At 38.6% G+C, this 24682-nt stretch overlaps 1 protein-coding gene across 2 annotated transcripts in view; it reads right to left on the reverse strand.

Annotated features, from left to right (window-relative positions):
• The window catches only part of TBL1XR1 (TBL1X/Y related 1), a 110179-nt gene that overhangs the window by 32629 nt on the left and 52868 nt on the right, over nt 1-24682 (reverse strand). Inside the window, exon 3 of one of the 2 annotated variants that reach the window (XM_064665878.1) lies at nt 5280-5347. The exons of the other annotated variant lie outside the window; for it this stretch is intronic. The gene's annotated coding sequence lies outside the window, so the exon portion shown is untranslated. The remainder of the gene's footprint in view (nt 1-5279; nt 5348-24682) is intronic. 2 annotated transcript variants of the gene reach the window in all.

Genomic DNA, 24682 nt, shown 5'->3' on the forward strand with positions numbered 1-24682 from the left:
AAAAGAAAAAAAAGAAAAAAAAAGAAAAAAAAGAAAAAAAAGAAAAAAAAAAAAGAAAAAAAAAAGAAAAAAAAGAAAAAAAAGAAAAAAATCCCCACTTTTCAAAAAACCCAAAAGTTATAGATAACATGCTTCTGCAATTGGTCATATGCATGTAAAAACAGAACAACATGTGAATCTACTTTAGGTATGTCTACTCTCACTCTCCTCCACTATCCCTGCCCTACTAGGCTGCAAATCTGCAAAAAAAAAAAAAAAAAAAAAAAGCCTCCTTTCCTCATACCACTCCATCAATGCCACCTACAACACCACTTTATCTTACTCCTAAATAAAATCAAATGCAACACTGGTATTAAAAAGTGCAAACCACAGCTCTGGGTCTTTAAAAAGCCATTTTAGAACTACAGCATTGCAGTGTCTGAGGACAAGTGACAGAAATCAGTTACCAGTGTAAACAAGTGCAAAATGGCAATATGAAACCATCTTCACCTAGGCTTTATTTTTTTAATTAAAGATCAATTAGCAGAAAAAAAAAATAATAAATCAGAGATTCCTCAAAAAAAAAAAAGAGTACTAATGAAAATTAATTTAATGCTTACAGATTTATTTTAGAAAAAGGACCACTGAAGTGGATCAGAAACTAACTGTATTTACTTTGGCACCTCAGATTTAATTCCAGGTGAACCTTGAAATTAGGTAGCTAAATTTTCCAGAAGCACTTAGATCACTTAGAAGTCTTATCAGAATTATTTCTAATGAAGAATGGGATGTGAAGTACTTGCCTCTTCTGGCTTCCTAACACCAAGACACATCTCTTAAAAAAAACATGAAATAAATTAAGAAACAAACACTGTCTGACAAACACTACTTTTGGTATTCAAAGAGGCAAAGCTGCTCTTATCTGTGAAACTTAAATCAAATATTACAGTAGAAGTTTAATACCCATGATCTGAGCCCTGCTCTGGACACTGGGCACGGCCACTCCTGAGCAGGACCGAGTGCAGCTGCAGACAGCACGCAGTGATTCACTTGGTGTGACACAGCACCATCATCCTACTTATCCTGTTTGCTATTTACAACCAAAAGTAACAGAAATGTGAGACCAATGTAAAATTCCCATTTCTCTTGCACTGCACTACGTACTAACCTGCAGTACAGGTGTGACCTACCATGAAGTAACAGAGAAATAAAGCAACAGCAACCCAAGCAACCCAAGAGCCGCAGCACTGGCCGAGGCAGCCGGGAAGGAGGAGTGTGTGCCTGAGGCAGCCCAGAGGTGGGTTATAAGGGCTCCTGGGGCAGGTCAGGAGGGCAGAGTACTGCTCTACTGTTATGAAATAAAACACTGGGCATTCCTGGGCCACCATTGCATCCCCGTTGGTCTCTCAGGGCTGTCACATGTGGTCTGGGAGGCAGCGAGGTGATAACCAAAGATCCAGGGAGAGGCAGTGACGTGACAGGAGACAGTGAGGTGACAAACAAAAAATGAGAGAGGCAGTGCAGTGACAAGAGACAGCGAGGTGACAAAGAAAGAACAAGAGAGAGGCAGTGCAGTGACTTGCTCAGCCCAGAGCTCCCTGTGAGACTGGACACTCAACTGCACAACACGTTGAGCTGCAGCCACAAGACCCTCACCAGGACATGGGTAGCTCCAAGAAAAACACCCTGCCCCCAGTAACTCTGCAAAAAGGGACAGATTGTTTTCCAAGCCTGCAAGCATCTCTTTCCTTAATTTATACAATTTTAAGTTTCTCCTACAGTAACCACCTTTGGTGCAAGCATTCAATCTCTGCATCTCTACATCCTACTCCGTACCACACCCCAAATCTGACTGTGGAAGTTGTCATGAGCAAAAACTATACTGTCTAGGCATTAGTGCTATGTATTTTGGCAGAGAATGTCTCCATCTATATCAGCTATGCCCAAAGTTCAATGAGAAACAGTTTTGGTTTTTCCCTTCAAGCATATGTATTTGATGAATAACTCACTCATGCCTCCAAAGGTTGTCTAGACATTAAGCTGGTCCCCCTTCTGCCTTCAACATCTGCTTATTTTTTTCTCTAAATGAAGCTGTATCAAGGGTCTTTTGGCAGAATGTTAAGAATAGCATATATGCTGAGGTGATATGCCTAGAATACATGGAAAAGACATGCAATACTGTCATCATCCTCAACTAGATTTTCCATACCCTGAAGTATACCCTTTCTTTTTTTTTTTTTTTCCCGGGAACTATTCCAATATCTGAATCATCAAGAGCAGTTTTTTCTTTTACAGTATGCCCTGAAAAATAAAAACAAGCTTCTTTCCCTGCCTGTAGAAAATGGAATATTTTACCTAACTCAAATTATCCTAGACCAAGGACAACTTTGAATGAATGCCAAGTTCTGGTACTTCATCAGTGCTTAAGTCTAGAGGCATATTTATACTGCTGCAAAGGAAAAATTCCCAGAGATTCCATGAACATGCCTGCCATAACACAGCCCCAGACGGCTCCTACACATTGCAAAGTCACATGTATCTCTAGAAGCAATTGCACTGTTGATCTTTAAGATTAAAGCAGTGTACCAAATGTTCCTCTTGCTAATTCGGCACTTTACAGAGGGTCTGACTAATAAAAGGAGCCTGAACACACCTGTAGAAGAACATGTAAAAGGATTCAAAAAATATACTAAAATGCAGCTTAAAAGAACAGTGTTTTGCTTTTCTGTACAGCACAAGGGAGATAAAAAAGCTATACCAAAGCAGCCTGTGGTATATAAAGTTTTTGTTTAGTGAAGGAATCGTCCTTCCAAACTGTATGCAAAGACTTGTGTGAGTGCCTATACCCACACATAAAAACATTAAAATTTAAAGCTGTTGGCTTTGAACAGTAGAAGCAGGAGAGTCTACTGAAGAAACTCTTATCAAATGGGTTGAAAGTCACAAGGGATCCAATTAAGATAAAAAGTTCAAACCCAGGACATTTCCTCTTCTTTCTGACTGCTTAGGCCAACATTAGACATCTGTTCTCACTAATTTTTTAATTACTCCCCTCTGCAGTAAACTATTCAAAACGTGATGATATATCATGTGTCCAATAAGGACCTCTCTCCATTAGAAGATGCTATTTTGAATTAAACTGAGTCCTCTACTGATGCGGTTGGAAAACACAATCATAGCTTTGTGTAGAGAGAACAGTTTTGCTTAGTCAAGCTAAAACATCAGCAGAAATGGAAATACACCACGTCTTGTAACTGCAGGCCACTATTACACAGGCAGCTGCACTGAAATGATCTTCAGCTTGTCCCACAAGTGACCTCTACTCTGTCTTTTGCAGAATTAAGCAATCACAGTAACTACTTCTGCTAGTTCAGAGTTAAACAAATTAGATAGGACAGCCTTTCAGAAAAAGAAACCCACTGTCTTGGGTTGTCTTTACCTTACCTCAAACACTGGAATAACAGATTCTATGCATGAAAAATTCTGCTCACCCATTTCCAGTAACGGGAGCATTATTTGAAAATAAAGAGATGATAGAGAGGAAGAAGTCCATGACTTCTCCAGATGACATTATACTTTAATAAGTACTGCACAAATTGCTCACAACATTTTGAAAAATTTTCAGTATTTCTCAGACTCCAAGGAGCTCCCATCATCTTTCTTTTCTTAAAATATTTATAAAGCTGTGATGTTTTTACTTTGCAGAATTGCCATTTAACATTCTTGAGTGATGCTACTCAAAACTTCCTAATGCCATTTCTCCCATATAAATCTGAAAGCCCATTTTCTTTCACTCCAAGACTAACAAACTCTAATGTAAGCCTACATGCATGAATAGTGCATGCTCAAGGCATTATGCACTTACAGGGCTGGAAATCATACAGTGTGAACAGTACCATGCCCAACTATTTTAGATAAACCAATCTAATGCAACAACAGAAGGGGAAATGCCTTCAGTCTTCACACCTACTCACTCACAACTTCCAGTACCCTTTTGCTTCCTTAATTCACCAGCCTCTAGAGATTTCTCAAGCAAGGCCCACCCCCTCCCCAATATCTCCAACACAAAGACCTGGAGCTTGTTTCTTAGCTTGACCACGGAATCCCATTGAGAAGTTCTCATGGTATCCCACCTCATTTCAAAAAGTATACATAGATACAGATCAATCCAGAAGAATATTTAAATGTATTCTGGTCCCACTGACTGCAATTGCTTAAGTGATGTGCTGGAGCAGAGCCAATACAACATTACCCTGCAAGGCCACAGAGAACATCAGCAATATCCTTTTCTCTACCTTGTGGGGTCTACTTGCAAGATAAGGTTTTTTAAAAACAAATTCCCTCTGTCTTTGAATGCCCTCTATAGACCTAAGACAGCACACAAAGAGATCTTGCCAAAAACTTTAAGGGAACGTGAATTAAAACCAAAAAAATGGGGGGGGGAGGCGAGAGAAGAGGGGGGGAGAAAAGACATCTGCTACACCCACAAGACATTTGTTAAATTACAGTAGATATTAAAAATTCTACAGATACAAATGTGGTATCAGTTATCTCCTGCTGAAAGAACAAATGCTCAGTTGTGCTCTTGCACAATACTTGAGCATGGCTGCTGGTGGACTGGTGCAGAATGAATTTTCCCTTTCTAAGAAGTAAAGGTAATCTCAGCTCACTTGTAACCCCAGCCATGGAGAAGAGAGAAGAAAATATGTTTAAAGAAAGCATCCAAAATAAAAAAATTATAGAGGGAGTATAGTTACATGCATTCAAAGAAAATGATTGCAAAATTGAGACTGTGCAGTACACTTAAGAAGAGACAAGTAATACCACATGGTCTGAATATTTGCCCTCTGAACCACATACTTGTATTTTCCTTTAGGGTGACAAGACTTCAGCACTTGAAAAAAGCATACTATAACCAAAATACAGTAACTTTCCACTGTTTTTTAAAAACTGATACACACCAAAGCAATAGTGACTCCCCATTTCCAGAAGACAAAACAGTTTTTATGGTGTGTTTTGACAAAAGCTCTATTTATTAATATTTCCATGCTGTGAATTGATGTGTTATATCATAATAATTCTCAACAAAATGAATATGGATTTACACATGAGACACTAACAGCTCCAAAAGGAGCTGTTAATAAAGACCATTGAATAAAAGAACACTTAAATGTAAGGATTTAGTGAACTGCAGAAACCAATACCTAACAAATACTGTAAATGAACGTAATACTAAATTGTACCAAACTATCAGTCCACTTGTATGACAAATAAATAGATAAATCATTGAGTGTCCTTACCAGAACTACTCTCTGAAACCCCACAAAATTGTGATGTGGCAGCAGTACAGCCCTTGGTATTACACCACCTGTAACACAAACCATATTATGATAGTTTCTATCAATGTTTATTTTAAAGGATGAAAAAAGGATAAAAGCTATTTTTCTACCAGTCTTTTTACTGAAAGAATTAAAACAACATTCAGTTTCCTACTGATAACAATATATGTTTAGTTAAGAAAATAAACAAACAAAAATTAAAGACCATTTTTTGATTATTTACATGGAATTTATTTAAAAAACAAATTACAGGCACAGTTTCAACTCTATCCTCTTGTCACTGTGTTAGTTGAAAGCAAAACCCCACCTCAGAACAGAGCATTAGCTTCAAAGGAACTTCTGTTCTTTTTGTCTGCCCACACTGACAAAGGGGAACTTTATAAGAATCCAGATTAAAGTTTACAAATGGGTAAGTATTGATGCAGAAGCTTATTGCAGTGTTAGCCAATACATACAACTAAAATGATTCAATAGCAAGATAAAAATTAGGAAACATAAGGCCACGATCAAACAAACAAACAAAAAAAATTTCTTTTCAAAAGTCATAATTTTTGAGCTGAATTTAACACCAAAAAAGTAAAAAGAGCACATTATATGAAATAATCCTTAAAATACCCTCATGAAGTTAATTTCTACAGGCAACTTCAAAACTTAAAACACTTCCTACAAGTACATTATGCACCTGTGATCAGAATAATTACTGATCCTATATTTGTGTAACACAGTGTATTCCCACCACCAATACTCATTACAGATTAAATCATTAGAGTGATCTTATGTAAACTAAGGGATTAACAAGAAAAGGTTTGAAGGCAGAAGCACAGGAACACTGTCTGGGCACCACAAGAAAAGAATCCATATATCAAAAATAATGCTGTTTGAAGCAGGACATACTCAAGAGTAAAAAAGATAAAACCCTGTCTCAAATGGAAGAGGATCTGAAAAGCAACAAGCAATTTTCTAAATACTAAACTCGAGCTACAAAGGCTCATGAAATACATTACAAATAATACTGAAACTTCCCAAACACCTCCTTAAAACAAGGATTAAAACCAAGGAAGGCAACACATGCCTTAAACAGGATGTAGCATTTCAGACTTTCCATCATCCTAAAAGTAACCACTGACCTCTAAGAAACCCTCAGCTATTTAGTCTGTTGCTAAGCTGAATAAGACTTAAAAATGTTGTTTTCCTTTTTTGATTGAGGAATCACAGGGTATTTAGGTCTGCAATCATTTTCCATGTTTAAATTCCCAAGAGATTCAAGTAAACTTCTTCTCTCTCCCTCCCTCCAGCAAAACCTCCAACAGCCAAATGGACATTTGTCACCAAAACCACGGGAAGAGCTCTGGGTGAGAGATGGGAGAATGCACATGCACTGATGGCACTACACTATTCCATGTATAGGGATGGCAGCATTTAATTAATATTTAATTCATATCTACATATCAACAGTTCTACTTTTCAGAACAAGAAGACATAAATACACCGTTGCAGAGGAGTCAGAAATAAATGCTACAAAGCATCACTGTGAGATCACCAGTGCACTCAGAATAAAGTCAGTTTATTCATCACTACATTTCCGAGAAAAACATTCCAGTACCACCACCCTGGACTGGAAAAGTATCCTGGTCCTCTCTGTAACACTTACTGACAGTAGTTCACAAGATAACTGAAAAGGTCCTGACCCCATATTAATGTAATTTTAATCCTCTGCTAGGCTATCATGTACTGCTTTGATCATTTCCATGAACCGAACCGTATATACCAACTGTACTGCTCAAATTTAATTTGGAAAAAAATAATCAGAAGCAAAGTTTAAAACACTTATAAAATTTTAACTCTAAGTGCAAAAGGTCATTAAAAGGGGATGTTGATCCTCCTGGCTGAACAAACAAGACGAAGCAGTAAGTTTCAACACTTCCATGGTTTGAACTTTGTACACTTTATGTTTACATTAAGTACTTTTCATTCATTTGGAAGAAACTCTGCTTCAAGTAAATAACCAAAATTCCCCCCAAAACGATGCCAAACAGGAGAAAGAATCCAGAGGCCCTAAAGGAGGGCAGGGTACCACCACACCCTCAACAGAAGCTGCTTTAAGAGGAATTCCTTTCCTCTCCACAATTCCCCAGAGAGCACACAAAAAACACAACACAGAAGACCAGAAATTCACCATTGCGTTAACCTCCAGCAGCAAAGCTGCTCACAGTTAACTCATTTGCCATGGGATGGAGAGGGCTGAGGTGCACAGCAAGAATTAAATGCATGGCCCAACTTATCGGGGCTTTTAAGAACAACTAAGGGACAAAAGTAATTTTTCAGATGGTTCCAACAGTCAGCTACTTCTGCAGGCACTCGCAGAACATAATGTGACTATCAGAGAATCCCCTAAATTATATTTATCCTGAAAACCTTTTTAACCTGTTTCAAGTCAATCTATGAGTAAAAGCCATTGCATGTGTGGCAGAAGCACACAACATAAAGAGAACATGTTCTTTTTTTTTTTTTAATCTATGTTAGTGACATGAGCAGAATTTGTAGCAAAAAAAGCTTCACATACAGTGAAGGATGTAAGATAAAAACTTTGAATTTAATTATATTCCTACCAAGTGATGTGATGAAATGAAGCACATTCCACGGTGCTCACCTATAATCACAGGGCATAATTTCCCTTACTATATCCTCACTCTTCAGATGTGAATTGCTTCATAGTTACATGCTCAGTCTTTTATTTTTCTTCCAAGATGACTATCTACATGCGTTTTAGGGAATCTGATGAGAATCAGACTGCAAAACTACAGTCTCATCATAGTTTAAAAAAAAAAAAAAAAGAGATGAGCAGGAGGGAAAGGCCTAAGAGATTTACCAGCCTCAGGGGGAGGACAAGAACAGAAAACACTGCAAAAATGTGCATGATTTTGAGAACCAAACATTTTCTCTGATGCTAACAGGCAGGCTTAACAACTGTATCTGTTACTAAACTGCTCACACTCCATAAGAATTTGTGCATCGTGAGCATGAAATCTTTCCCACTGCAGCTTAAAATATCTATGCATTTAAAAACCATATGCAAAAATAGACATTACTTCCCCACTGCAAAATTAATTACAGAGCAGGAGTTTCATCTCACTACCATCAATACACGTGATGATGCCGCATGTAAACACACTGCACTTGTTTTGGCAAAGGACAGCAACACGAATGGTAAAATTTAAAGGATCCTGTGAAAATGTCACTCTCTTTCCTGAAGTGGCTGATTAATATGAGTGAAGGTGGAGGATGGGAACCTGAGAAGGCCACGCTGGATTAACCTGCCACTAGAGCGTGCTCCTCGATCAGCACGGAGCCCATTCACCCATTTCATGGGTGGGGTTTTTTCCACAACCTTCTTCATTTTGCTGATAGAAAGAAACACAGGGAAAATGTGTCCAGTACTTCTCTAAATTAAAGGATATAGCTATCCACACTAGACTGATTTAATTTCTTCCAATGATAGCTTTGTTTGCAACCCTCCCAAGCTTTGGGCAGCAACTTCTATTAGATGTTCTTCTCTTCCACCTCTTGTCACTGAAATCCTTATTGCTATTAGATGGGGACTCCTTAGGTACCAATTTTTAAATTAAACACCCAAAAAATCCACAAAAATACTCCCAAAATTGGTTTTCAACAAACAAACAAATAGCTTTGTTTTAATGACTGTCTGGTGTTTTTGCTTGTTTTGATTTTAAACCATGTTTAGTTAGGGAAAACAAGAAAAAAAAGTAAATTATGTGGTCATAAACAGTACTGATTGGCATTTTATAAACTGAATATGGCCCATCACAGAGAGAGAAATTATCTACTTTTAGGAAGTATTGTTTACTGCTGTCTTCCCCACCAGACCACCTGTTAACAGTATTTGATGTTGTTTCCTTTCTGTATGATGACTATAGATGAGATATCTGATCTGCTCGCTACAACTCATTCCCTCTAATGCCTCTATTTCAAAGACCATCCAACCAACAAATGACACCAGCCTTAAGGCAATGCCCCAAGTGAATGTGCATCTATTCTTCTCTTCCTTATCCCCTGTCATTTCCATAATTCATCCTCTTAACGATTTAAGTGCAGAGGATATTTTCAAAGTACATCAATGGAGCTCAAAAAGTCTTATGGTTGACTGACTGCCAAGGGCACTTCAAGGAAGCAAGAAGTATGTGCGACTATTTTGGAAACAAGATGCTGAAATTCTCATTCTTTCTATTTTAGAGACAGATATTCCAATTCTTTGTCCTGATCACAATTCACACTACTTGGCTTGAAGTATTTAAGTTTTGTAAGTATATGCTTAGTGGAAAAAAAAAAAAAAAAATCAAACACAGGAATCATTTTTACCAAACTGGAAGGCAGAAGCATTTTATTTGCTAAAGGTTGCCTCCTCTAGTGCTGTTTCATGACTGGTGATGCAAATGCTACAGGCACTACTTCACAGACTCATTAAAAATGATCTCTGGAGCTTGCATCTCTTTTCCTTAAAAAGCAGTCTTCAAAGTGTAAGCCACTCAAAAGCATTGTAAAGCTGGCTTGTCATTTTCTCATTCCTGAAAACCCTCTATTTTGCCATTTTAGATTTTGGTAAATTAATATATTTTTCTTATCCCACCCCCCACCACCACCACCATTCCATACAGCCTCTAGCAGCTTATTTTATGCCATCAGCCAGCATCACTGTCACCATTCCCAGAGCAGAAGGCTGCTGCATAGTTCATGCCTGCCTCTGAATTCATGACCAGAGGTTCACCCTTCTCCACGTTCAGAAAACAAGCAGCCTTCATCTTTCCATTTACCCCCATTAAGTCAGTGCCATCGTGTTCTCCCAGGAGAAAAGTGCAAGAGCTAAAACACCACAAGCGACAGCAGCCAAGGACACTCAGAAATCAGGTCTGCCCTTGCTGCTCTTGAACTGTGAGGAGGAAAGAGCCAAACTGCTGGGCAGTGACTGTGTTTTGCTGGAGTCCCAGTTCCTTTGGACAGATATCAAGCAGCACACTTTGGGATGGAGCACACCCCCAAAACTGGGCTTTAATTTGCTTGGAAATGTATGTAAAAATAGTAGGGCTTGGTCCTAAACCGGGCAGAAAGCAGGTTTGTATCATAATTATGTCATATCTAATTAAAGTCCACATCACTAAAAGAGAGATTCGCCAACGTAGATACAAACGTCACTGGGCAGCCACGGTGGTTCTCAAAACCCGCAGTTGGAACATAGCTCAGGACAGGAAAGTGTAATAAAGCTACTGATTGAATAACCTGATTGCTGGAATGTAGTAGATTTTGCTTTATTTTATAGCGTTGTAGTAACACCTTACTAGAGGGAACGACAGGTTCTTGGATTTCAGAGATGTAATTCAATCAGTATATGGAGTTACCACACCAACAGCTCTTGCACTCTCCCAGGAGAGTCAAGGTAAATTCTTGGCTCAGGTTTGTAGTGAAAATAAACAGGCAGCATTAATCTAGTCACCATTTATTCATAAATTACAATAAAACCTCCCAAAACTTAGTTTACTAAGTGGCAGCCCAAAAGACTGTGAGTGCACTTGTCAGGACTCACGGCAAAAAGAAGGTGCCTGAAAAAGTCTTTAACATAGCTCTTGTAATCTGTCTATCATCTGCTTACAGAGACAAAATCATCTTGGGACAGATGGATTCACAAAGTCAACTGAACAACTCAAACCAGACTTATTCACGCCCGCGGTCCTGCTCCACGGAAAAGACTTTGACAAGGAAATAAGAGTCTATTTTTCTTCAATTTTAGAAGCCTTGCAGCTGTGTATTGCTTAATAATTTAGTTTGTTAAAGGCAACAACTGTCAAAATCTATACAAACTAATTTGTCGTGCAGCAATTTTACATTATTGGAATCTTGTTATAATCAGACTAACGCACGCTAGCGCGTTCTAACCATGTCTATAATTGGGTTCTTGGCTGCACAGGCCTAAAGACAGTAATCCAAAACATCTTCCAATTATGCTGAAAAAGCATAATATGTGGAAAGTTACATTACTTAGTTTTCAGACTCAATGGGCCTTTAATAATATGAGAGAGAAAATAAAATATGTTTGCAAAAGGACACTAATTTGTGGTGCTACTCAGAAAGTTACATGTTTGAGTAGGAAAACACTGTCTCAAGACCTATAAATACCAGAGCAGCACATACAGAGATACTTATGGAACATACGACAAACTTGAATATAGAAGGTCAAAAATCCATTCAACTGGAAGAATATATTCCATGTCTAGACATCCGAAACAAACAGGGATCCCAGCCATTAAAAACATTCTGTATTTCAAAACTCACGTAGGTGTGAAAGTAATTCATGAACTTCCAACACATGAACTGTCTATTGTCCTTGCTCTCAATCCTTCACAGGGCAGTTGAAGTTCCTTGAATTTATTGGTAGATCAGCAGCAGCTCAAGACACAAGAACTTGGTACAGGAATCATTGCTTCATATTTCCAGTGTTTGACAGATACTTCCTGTGTATTGGCATACAGGTAATTTTTAAGATGTTTAAAGTGTTGGGACCTGCTGTATTAGTACTTTGACAAATATGGTTTATTATTTTTGATACGAAAGATTAGCAAGTAAATATTAGAAGGACAAACAGGATTGCCCAGATGCAGACACACTTCTTAGCAGAGGAGAAAGCACTGAAGTTGCTGCAGAATCACAGAATCGCTTAGGTTGGAAAAGACCTGAGATCAGAGTCCAATCAGACCCAACACCACAATATTTGCTTGAAATACAAGCAAATTTCTGTAAATTTTCAATGTATTAAGGGATTTTTTTTGTATTACTAGAGAATCTTAAAATTTGTCTGAACACCTTGGCAGATTAAGAATGAATCTTGCAGTGGGTTCTCATTATTACAAGAGAAACAACTGGACTATGTTACACACCAGGCTACTTACAATAAGCACATGCATAGACAAAAGATTCCCTGAGTCACAGGGAACTGAAAACAAAAACATGAACTGTCATGCAAAAAGAGACAGAAAAATACACAGGGACAAAAACTTCAAAACAACCCCCTGATAGTCACTTCCAACATGGTTCAAACTAACCATGAAACAAGAGAAATTACAGAAATCACACTTCATGTGTCCTGCAGAGTTTAAACATGGGCCTCGTTATCTGCCTTCATACACAACTCTCACCACCAGTGCTGGTGAGTGGTCAGTGGTGTCAGCTCTTCCTCAGACCACCATGAACTGGACAAACACTACCAGCTGCACTTTATCAATGGACAACTGAACCTCGAGCACTTCTTGAAATGGTGTGGGTCCCAAGTGATGCCCAAAACACCAGCTTCTCCAGCTGAAGCTCACTGCACCAGTGACACAAGTTGTCTCGAGTTGGTTCTCTGCCCAGAGATGTCCTGGGTACAACACAGTATGTAAGAGCCAGGAAAAAGAACCCAAAAAAAGCCTCACAAATAAACCAACCTGCTTTGAAATTGAAATTTTTGGATATCTGCAAGAAAATGGGGAGCAAGAAGCTTTCCTTCAAGGAGTCTGTCTATCTGGAATTGTTTGTTTCACAACGATGACTCCATGAGCTACACTGAAAAACATGCAGAGACACAGCTTTGTGGAGACCAAACACAAAAGCTCAACACCTTTGGAAGGGTGCTGGCAGTTGTCAATTTGGCTGTGAAAGCTCCAAGTCCCACACTGTGCTTCCTCTATCATCAATAACTGTGCCTTCCAACACGCAAACAGCTGCATGCAAACCCCCACCCCCCGAAGTGCAGGGTATTAAAAGGCAAAACACTACATCTGCTTGTTGTCAGACATTTGGTACTAATATGGGCTTTTCCTCACACTTGTAGCAAATGCTGAGAAGACCTTTATGCAGAAGATGCAGCAAAGGGACCATGGTACTTCCACTAACAAGTGCATTCCACAAGTAACAGAAGCCGGGTTTTAATCTAACAATAGCAAATGCTTTCTAGGACAGAACTTAAACCTCCTAGGACAGCAGCTAAATGAGTAATGTAAACTCTACAGATAGTGGGGAAACATTTTTTGTTCCCTGTGAGTTGAGTGCTCACAGCAAAGTTACACAAGAGGGACAAGATACAAAGGCAACACACACGAATTCTGCAGCAGTTACAGCCTGGGGTATCACAGCACTGTTCTACAGAGTTCGATGGAATGCATTTAAAAATGTTTGGATACGTGACAAAACGGATCTAAAAATATCAAGCATATACAAAGTATAACACATCTCTCACATAGTCTTCCTGCTTTATTATCAATTCAATTAAGAATTCATTAAAAGGACAAGTATAGCACGCTTATTAATTTACAGACGATTGCAAGTGTGAGAGAAAAGACAGGGCAAAGGAAATAGGCAGAAGAGATACAAACCTGCACAGAAGTTTGCCCCATCAGAGCAAAGAAAAACATGACATCTCTTTGGTATAGTAACACATATGCTTTGAGAAGTGATGTGCATTCAAGTGCATGTTTTACTCTGATCCCACAGGATAAGGCTTCTTGTGAGATGCCCCTTCTTATTTTATTCTTCTTCATTTTGCCCATGAACTACACATTTTCAATGGAGGCCTAAAAACTGTCCCTATGTTCTACTTTATACACAGGAAAACATACAGTACTGATGCTGATTTAGGACTCAGATGAAGGTGAGATGTAGGCAATGCATCGCTGGCTTTCCTGTTAGGCCTTGCTTCAAGAGGCATCATTACTTTGAAATTGTCATCCTCAAAAAGTGGTTTTGAAGAATACACCAACTTTCCTTTCAAGCTTTTGATTGCAAAGGCACATAAGCCTGAATATTATTGAAGCAAAAGTTTCAGAATTAAACATACAAAGAAGGATACACAGCATAGATGAATAATATATGCCTATAAATAAGCAGAAAAATAGACTTAAAATACCCACATAACTATTAATTAGTTATTAATATTAGATCACTGGTCTATTTCCCTTCAAATTAGCCACCCACTAGCAAAATGTCAATTGCAAAACAAGAGACTATATTTATAGTACAACCTACTTTGAGTTTTGAGCGACATGTCAGCCACTGCTCAATTACAATACCCCCATTGTGTGCCTTCCCAAATTAACACCTAACCTTCATCATCAACTATACCAAAAGCCATGTTACATTTTAATAGTCTTTATTACATCACACAAGCTGGTGCAAACATTTTTCCATCTAGAAGTCTACGCAAAGAAAAAGAAAAAGGATCGGACGCTGGACACGGTGACACTGGGAGAAGCGAGTGTCCAGGAAATGGTAGTGATTTTTGGACCTGATTTTATTACTTACCATCCACAGACTAGCTTGGATTGCTGGTGCTAGAAGCAGTGCACTGTGAGATGCAATATAATGTACTACTCCATCTTTAGACTGTATTTAAATGGAATAGTCGCCAACAAAGCAGAAACCATCTCTCTAACAATATATCTTATCAATCAGTGGGGGGAAGTGTCTGCACCTGCATAAGGCACTGCACAAAACCACACTGGGTCCAGACCAAGCCCAGCAGTGACTCCCAGCTAACCAAGAGAAAGACACATTCCATATGTGGCTACCTTCTGACACGCTGAGGTCCTGTTGAGGCCTCTCCTGTTGCTTCTCTTATATCATGGAAAATCAACAAGGAACATCCCTTCTCTGAAGCTTTTGTGAGTGATGCAACTGAGGACTTCTCTGGCAAAACTAGAGCATAGGCTTCAGAAAAGGTGAATTATATTTTTTAAGATTATGACCACCATTTTCTTCTGTTTTGTGATTTGCCCTGAAAACAGTTCTCCTCCCCTTCTCGCTCCAGATGCCTGACACTATCTGCGGAAAAGAGATAAAAAAGAGCATCCTGCAGAGGTTCACTGAAGATGGAGAGCTGGCAGGAGAAACTCTGCCAATGCACACTAAATTGCCTCAAGCCTTCTGCTGAGAGAAAAGCAGGACTCAATTGTTTCAGGTATGTCTGCCATGGAGAGGAAACAGAAATGGAGACAGAATTACACAGAAACAGTTCTCCAAACAAACTTAAGCCTAAGGAACACCATCTCCTCAACAAGGTGACCTGTGCTCATGTTTCAGTGGATAATAATCTATTTTTACAGTTTTATAGCAGATTAATCTGGAATGTCCAGAAATGTTTGAAAGATAGACTTGAAGAGAAACACAGTAATCACTGCTGCTCAGCTTTCCCCTCGGCATAAAAGCACATCACTTTCCATCAGCTTGCAGGAGCACATTCCTCCTAATAATGCCTTTTACTTACTTCTACAGCTAGCTCTTTCAATCTTGTAAAAAATAAAAAAAATCATCCTCCTAGCCTAAAGATTTACACAAAACCAGGGGCCCTATGCCAGCTGTTTAATTTCTCATGTATTTATGCATACCAAAGTACTTGCACAAAGAAATCAATTGTAGCTGTAACTAATTTTGCATGTTGCCAATTCACCTTTAAATCCAAGGGGAGTGAAGAGAATCCTAAATTATTAAGAACATAATTTGCTTTCTGGGAACAGGATTGTCTATGTTTTTCCATTTCCTAAATTTTCCTTTTATCTTAAAATTCACTAGAACACTATAAACATTAAAAACTAAAGGAGTCAAAACTGAGAAAAGGAAATAAGACCTGCAAGAAGAAACAAAACACAAAGCTATCTGGGATCCAAAGCCACTTTCATCACATGGGATATTTTTATATCCATTGTACAATTTATTTTTTCTAATAACTGCCACACTTGTAAGCAGAAAAGCTGCAAGGTACTTGAAAAGGAGGTAATAAAGAAAAGATGAACCTGGTTCCATCCATCCCTTGATGGGCTTTTCCTTTATGTATACTGAAAGCATTTAAACCTTAAGAAGATCATATCAAAATTTTCAGGATTAGGGTGGCCTTGACCAGCTAAGTGGAAGTCTTCACTATCAGCAAATTTCATTGAAGCAATGGTTTCAGGAATCCACACGTCTTACAGCTGGAAATAAAAACTGGAGCCCAGCTATCAATAAGTGATTTTCCCTCTGTAGCTGTACCACCACAATCAACCTCAAACCAGCTGCTTTATATAAAACCAGCACCAAGTCAAGACCTAGTTCATATTTTCTGATTTTTCTCCTATTCCAAATCTGATTGCTCCAACACTTACCTTAAAATATGCAAACACTACCAACAGAAGGAAAATATTATTTTAATTTTTTTTTGTTTTTTTTAGTTACCCTTGCCCCAGGCACAGCTGGCTTTAGAGAGGGAAGGACATTTGACATTATTTTTTATTGTTTAATTAATCTTAATAGAAACAGGGATAGAATTTAGAGACTTGGGTATGTGGTTTTCTAGGAAGTCCTGCCTCATTCAGATCACTCGAAAAAATCCACACCAAAAACTTCTTCATGGAAAAAACCCAAGGATATAGTGAACACTTAATCCCTGTTGCTGACAGATGAACACCTTTTGTAAGTACTGTGTTTTCAGACCATTATTCCATATCCCACAAGTACCCTGCCACTGCAGAGGGAACCAGACAAACCACAGACTTCGTGGGCAGTCTATGTGGATCTCCTGGTAAGAGAATTCCCCCTCAAAGATGCCAGGGAAGCTGCCTTTCCGCTGAATTTAACCTAATTAACTGAAATTATTGTAACTGAATATCCTGTTATATAACCATAGAAACAATAAATCCTTTGCCATCATATCCTTCACCTGAATTGCAGTTTAGAAAAAGAGCAAAACCCGATGACCCCGTGCAGCACAGCAAGAAAGGCAGACTGAGTTATTCACTTACACAACCTCTGTGGGTACACCGAGGGCAAACGTGTGATCCAGGCCTTGGAAGGCAGGCAGAGGCAGAGGGATGAGGCAGCACTGTCAAGCGATCATGGACTTTAACTTTGGCTCCCAAATCTGCTAGAAGTGTTACTCAAAATACACCAAAAATGTTGTTTTCTGCCTCAGGTGAAGCAAACAGGTCTGTCTGTTCAGAATAGCAACATTTGGATGAGAAGAGGTTCATTGTAGATATGCCACAGGATGTATTATTGAAAAACAAAAATAGCTCATTTTGTCACAAAGAAAACTGAGAGCACTTGCAAGTAGTTAAAAGAATTGTAGGGCTTTCTAGACCTGTTGCACTTTAGATTTACACATAAATACTGTAATTTAAGAAATGTTAGAAAAAGTTAATAGCAGATCCATTTTTGTTCCCTTTTATATTGAGAAGCAAACTATTTAAGCATTAACTACCCTTGACAATGCAATTAAAACCTGACCCAATTTCTAGACACAAACGACCTGCATTTTTCACAGCACAGCCGTATGTAACCAAATTTATCTCTGTTTACCCTGTCCCTCAATTCCATCTGTAACACTGAAACCTGAGGGAAAAAAACCCAAGGCTACCAGAAATCAGTGCCTGGGAGGAAACCAAGCAGGTACAGGAGCAGGTGGGGGGATTGCCACCCCCACAGCTCTGCTTCTGTGACTTGTAGAGAAGGAAAAGTCAAATAAGCCTATGGGCAGAATTTATATCACTGCTTTGCACTGCAAAACAGACAGCAAGTGAATTACAAGGCTGCAAAGCCAGGATTATATAAAACCAAGAAACCTCTGGTAGTCATCATCTTTACTATTGAGTATAAATCACCACATGCACTGATACAAACCCTTGTAAAAACTCTGATGTGGTTTTATACACACTTAGATAAAATGGAGCGGTACAAAAACATCTACAAAACAGACAATTAAAAACCAACACATGCAATGGATCATGGGGCCTTTACTCATTTCACTTAAAAATGTTGCTGCTCTATTTCAGGCACATCTCTTTTTGCTCAAGGAACCTTCACTACAACTAAAACCCGACATAATGAACATAATTATTATCATTTGTTTGAATAACAGCAGCATCCAAAAGACCCTTTTTTAAGGTGGGGGCCCCATTGTGTTAATGTTGCATAAACACACAGGACTTAATTCCTGTGCTGAAGAGATCGTAATTTAACTAGACAAGGTCAATAAACAACATCAAAAGTCAACAACGAAGTTTCCTTTCCAGGACTTTTATTTTATTTTAATATATATTCCCTTAGACCATCTGCTGCTCTCTCTTATGGACCAAGGTTCTCCAGAGAGTCAGTACCACTGCTGTCTGTCCTCCTAGAACAACTATAAAAAAAAAAAAAATAGAAAAGAGATTCCTCTTCTGTGGGAGACAAAATACACTGAAGAGTCTTCAAAGATAATGAAAGTGTTGAGATGTAACATAGCTTTTCTAGACATTTGTGAGAGTGCCAGTTGTTTCTGACTTAGGATAAATAAATACAATGTTGAATATTGCCATCTTTATCTAAATTCAGTAACTCCCTTCTCTGGCCAGTGGAATGAAATATTTGTAGTACTGAATGAGGATTAAATGCTAGCCCCCAGTTTATGTGAAAAAAACTAGATAAAGAGCAAGGTAACAAGTCTATTCTGTGTTTAGAAAAAACAATCTATACAGTGAGACAATGTGATTTCTCTCATTTTCTAACCATATAGCAAACAGTAAAAAAAAAAAATAAAAATATATATATATATATATATTCCCTAGTCTAAGGGAATATATATTTAACAGAACAACAGCCAGCATAAACACAGGCATCAAGCAAGACTAGAGCCGAGCAGGCAGGGAAGTGTCTTGTGGGAACAGGCTGAGAGAGGAAAGGAAAAAGCATCACAGGAACAGTCACTTTTTCTGCTCTTGGCTCTGGCTGCTGGGCTGAGTTAAGGAATGCCTTATTAAACAGCTGAAGCTCCAGAAATTTGCAGCCATTATCCTGGTGTGAGGTAAAGCGTTACACATGCACTTCTGCCTGGCTAGGATTCTTTCTTCACTCAGCAAATATTTAGTAGATTTAAGATTCCCAAAACAAAATATTTTTTCTAGGTGTTACTAAAAGAATCCATACACCTCACTTAGAGTTGGTTAGAAGTGATAAACAGATGCATCTCCTACAGTGAAGTCTGCACTTTACAGACCCTACAGTCTCCTGTACTAAGATGCAATGACAGAAAGACAAAAAGAAGCAAAAATCCTTCCTCCAAATGCTTCGATTTTGGAGGATTTTCTGGCATTCACCTCTTAAAACAGAATTGTCCTCCTCCCCCTTTCAGTATATTCCTGCTCTTTTCATTTAACTCGAGACACATATCATGAAATTCTTCTCTGGAATACACAGTGAATCACAGTACACTTTTCCTTTTGACAAATCCACTGTACTTAAGGAATGCAAGTGTTTCCTTCACCCTGTTCTCCAACTGAGCTTCCTAATTATAGCACTCTTATCGCAGGATTTCAACGTATGCTGGCAGAGGGGCTCTAGAGCACACTGAATTCAAAGTTGAGATGGCCACGAAACTGCTCTTCAAGCCCTCTAAAACCATGCCCATGGTAAGATCACACTGTGCTGCCTCAACTCTGACACAGTGTGCAGCACTATAAACGAGCCACAGCATTATCCTCCAAATGGTCCTAACTTACACTCAGCTCCCACAAACCACCCAAGGAAGGGCTGTGACTTCACTCACTTCCCAAACAGGCCCTTTCAGTTGACCCCTAGGCAATTTTCATGACTGTAGCCAGAAGAGATATGCGAGGCAAGGCTAGATTTATTTTGTTTTTAAATATATGACTTCTCTGACACACATTAATTTTCTGGTGGAAGATTCCTGTGGATATAGCACTGTTTAGAACACAAATGACATGCTGCCAGGGCAAGAAAATAAGGAAGCAAGTGTGTTACTCTGTGACCTAGATCTCCTCCTGGAATCCCCAAGCTCCTTTCCCTACTCAGAGCACTGTGCCTACAAACCACTGTGGATTTTCCACCGGATGAGTTACAAGTCACAAAAATATGTGGAACAATTGACTTGGCTTAAGCTGCAATGCCTTTTCTTCAAAAGCAAGCAGAGAGGTTCCTAACTTATGAGTCCTGCATAGTTGACATCTTTTTAAGTTGATGTCACCCACCACAGCTGTAACTTGGCGCTTCTAGTAAAACTCTGCTCAAGCTTTGCCTTTCCCTATGTTTCTCCACTCATCCATTATGCAAAAAGTCCCACATCTATCTTGGGGTAACAACAGAACCTTAGGAACCCCAAAAATGAGTATTTTTTTCCATAGGTTTGCTATGTATAGATGCCACAAGTTCTCTTTGGAATGCTTTAGAATTTACGCATGTAACACTCCTTTTCGAAGCATAAATTTAAAGATTTACATAACAGATTAAACTGCTTTCCAAATCAGACAAAAAATGAGTCCAAGACTTACGTGCTTCTGAATTTGCTGAAGTAAAATGTTCACATTAATTATACTGTTTTCTCCCAGGTGACAGTTTTTGTCCCATGTTCCCAGTTCCCTCACGACCCAACACCAGAGCTCCCAAGAACTATAGACACAGGGACCCCAGGACTAAGACATTTCAGAGGATGACAGTTATGCTATGCCATGTAACACTTGATCTTCTTCCAATTATGCTACAACCCACATCTGACTGCAGATGACTGAAAAGCAGCCTGACGAAAATGAGAAGCTTTAACAGGGGCAGTCCGAGTCCAAGCCAACATCACTGGGGCAATCCCTGCAACTGCCTCTACATGGGCATATTGCAAGACAAAAACTGAGATTTTATTTACTTTGTGTTATTATGAAAAGGAAATTCAATTGAAACATACGGACCACCATGGAGACAATCACAGCATGTGTGAGTAAAAAAAAATAACAACAACAAAAAAAACCCCCAACCTTAAAAAAAAAAACCACCAAAAAAAACACCAAAAAAAGAGGGAATGCTTGTTCCTGTATTTATCCTGCCGATATGCTGAGAAACTTCAGTCAGCTTCAGCAAAGAGAATGGTAAAACAAAACTGGATGGGTCAGTGAAAGCAACTTTGCTCCACAACAGCCCAGAGTCTGCCCATCCACTGGGGTGGACTTTCAACCAGGAATCTCATGAACTGCAACAGCACAGGGAATATCTTCGTGATAACCAAAATTGAACGGTTCAGCACAAAAGGATTTTGTTTTTAGAAGAAGTTAAATATAAAAGAAGCTAGGAATTAGGCCAGTGGAAAGGTATGCCAACAATCTCTTCTAAGCTGCATTCACAGTCATGAACTCAAAAACATACTAGTTACTTGCTTATCACAAAAAGAATGAAATGTGTATGAGAAAAGGCAGCAATGATCTTGGCTAAAGAGCAGAACATCACCTCAGGGGTGCCAGTGGTAGGAAATAATACAATGTATTTTATCTTTTATGTAGAGCAAAACCCCAGCATCCCTAATGTGGTTTCCATTTGCAATTTACGTAATTAAGTGACCTCCTCACAGTTCAAAGGTAAGGGCTCAAATATCCTCACCTACTCCTCAACTTACTTCCCATTTCCCAGATGGTCAGTCTTCAGAAAACACCTTCTGAGCCTCAGCCACTTGTTGGTTAAATCCATTCTGACGGCTCATTAGTAGAATAATTTATCAGCTGTTGCAAGAATAGCTGTTACAAATTTGTTTTCTATGTAAATCAGGTTCCATGAACTAGGATGGAATTCTAGCCTTTTCAAATGCATTTTAATGTGAAATGCTGACATGAAGTCTTAAGTTCATTTGATTATTTTTTCTGTTTATGTTATTAGCAACCAGTTTTTCTGGCACTCTTTTCTGTTCCAGTTCAATCACTCGGTTGAATTACTTGAACTCCCACTGAACTGCACCAAAAAAAGGAAAATTAACTAATGCCTCATTTGATCTTGTGACCATAAAACTTGTGTTTTCATTCCCTCTTTAACCTTTGACCATCTATTTTTTCCCTTAATTTGTGTGTTATGTACCTGATACTTTTAAATTTGTTTCTTTTATTCATGAAAAAAGAATCTGCTCTGATTGTTGATCTGCCCCCTGTTCATTTTAACCACCGAGTTCATTAATAAGCATACACTTAAAATCATTTCTTCACAGTCCATCATATATATATATTATCTGACTTGCTGTATGCTCTTTACCAGAAGTGCATAGCTGTTTTCACAAAACATGTCAACTAAGCTAATAGAGAAAACAAGTTACAAGAGTGAAATGGCTGATTTTGTAAGAGCTCATTTGCCAGTTTATTGAAATCCTCTCCCTTTCATATTGTTATGATGGACTTTAACTTGACCTACGCTACTAGGCTTATCTTTTTCTAAAAACAGCTGTCAAATGCCTGAACAGATCATAAAACATCATCAAAACACATGTAGACCTTAATAAAATATGGTCCATCTACAGCCAAAAGAAATTAAGTGAAAGGGGAAGATTTCATGAATACCATTAATGAGGACAAAGATTCCAAGTGCGGCTCACATTTGACACCAACACCCTCCATGAGTATTAAACTCATGGATGCTGATCCTACATACATATGCTCGGTATCACCCCCTCCAATTATTCAGATCCCTTGTCTTGAATAGTTTCTTGTATTTGTTCACTAAATTACAATAAGAACACCACACATGACTTTTATTTACAAATATGGGTGCAATAACCCACTGATTACAATTTCTGTTTCTGTTAATTTGGTGAACTGGAGACTTGGCATCCAAATACAGCTTCCGGACCTGCCATCCCTGTTGATGGCCCTGAAAACACAAGGTCCCTGGTCTTTATTGACCAGGTCACCAAAGGTCTCAGCTTCTCCTAAGTAAATAAAAATCAGTATCACTACTGTCATTCCCCACAGCCTGCAGACTTCCTGTTGTTTTGCAGCAATATCCATTATCTCCCAGCATCAGCACTGCTGAGACTAAGGGCAGCTTTCACCTTTGTTAACTTGAACTTACAACAACTTTCTGTTGACAAGAAGGAAACCAGGATCAAGGCCTGATGGTACAAGTGACACATTAGCACAGTCTTCTGTGAAACAAGCCTTGCTCTTCTCCAGATGGCAACAGTAATGTGCTGGGACACAAAAGAGCCTGTCCTTGGGTTTTCTCTACAACATCCTACTTCATGCACACCTATGATATGCAGTCCAATTTTTTAACTACACAACAAACTTAGTCAATGTTGAGAAGATTTTACGCTGTATTTCTAATTCTTTCAATATAATAGAGCAGGAAAAGGGTCATTTCAGGTTACACGACTTCACCACGGGCATATGGCAGTGAACCCAGAGCAGAAACATAAAATCTCCCTCTCCTCTAAAGCAGATGGCACACTGATCAAGTAAGATATAATCTAATGCTAACTGCACTACTATTGCTGCCATTATCTATTGAACAAAACCAGTATAAAGCAGTAAAGACAGAAAAAACCCAAGGCAGGAGAGGTGAAGCAAGAGGAACACAACAAGGAAAAAAACAGAGTAAACCAGCTGTAAGAGAAGACAAGCCATTGCAGCAGAAGAGGCCTCTTTTCAGGTACATTTAAGATTTAAAATGTATGAATGGCAGTAGACAAGGAACAGCCAATGGCCCTTATCCTATTTTAGAGGATGTTCCCATAGAGCTTGAGATACTGGCCCAGTTCCCTCTGCTCTTGCACGGCACTGGGCACCTGCCAGGGGCTAAATAATCCCGGCTGCTTAGATAATTATATATTTATGATTCTGCCGAGAATTCTTAGTCAAAGCTTACTTCTGAACTGTAAAATGCTTAGAGAACCAGCAGAGAAAGTTCTCTGACAAATGTTACTTCAAAATGGAGCCACCACTTCTTAATTTTTTAAGGACGTTCATTTTGAGTTTAGTTGACTCATTTCATGATGAACTTTAATGGCAGAAAAAGGGGAAAAGGGGTGTTTTCCTTCTGAATCAGATAGGGATCTTGCTAATGTGTTTAACTTGCTTTCTATAAAGAAACAGACATTTCAAAAACCCTTTCAAAAATGGTTCAGAATACAATATACATACAATTTTTAATGCTTATCACAGTATGCACCCTACCACACGACACAATTTTTCTTTTGTATCACATTATTAGCATTTCCTCTTCCACACATAAACCAATAGATGAACTAATTCATGCTGGTCAAATAAATAGAACTGATGTATAAACATTTTGAAATATAATTTCTCAACCATAACAAATTATCAGACAAAATACATTGCACTTCACATTCCTTCATTGGTAATAGCATCCACTAATTTCAGAAGGAGCAGAACAGTCTAAAATTTCATGTTGTCACTTATTTTAGACTATTTTAGAAACTGCTAGAAATACATATTTTTTTTCCCCTTTTAAAGCTGCACTCCATAAACTGTACAACCAACAGCCTCAACAATAAATTTCATGGGCAGTTTCAGGCCCTACTGTTCAAAGTGCTTTCA

This window comes from Pseudopipra pipra, chromosome 10 (assembly GCF_036250125.1).
Source record: "Pseudopipra pipra isolate bDixPip1 chromosome 10, bDixPip1.hap1, whole genome shotgun sequence".
Taxonomy (NCBI): domain Eukaryota; kingdom Metazoa; phylum Chordata; class Aves; order Passeriformes; family Pipridae; genus Pseudopipra; species Pseudopipra pipra.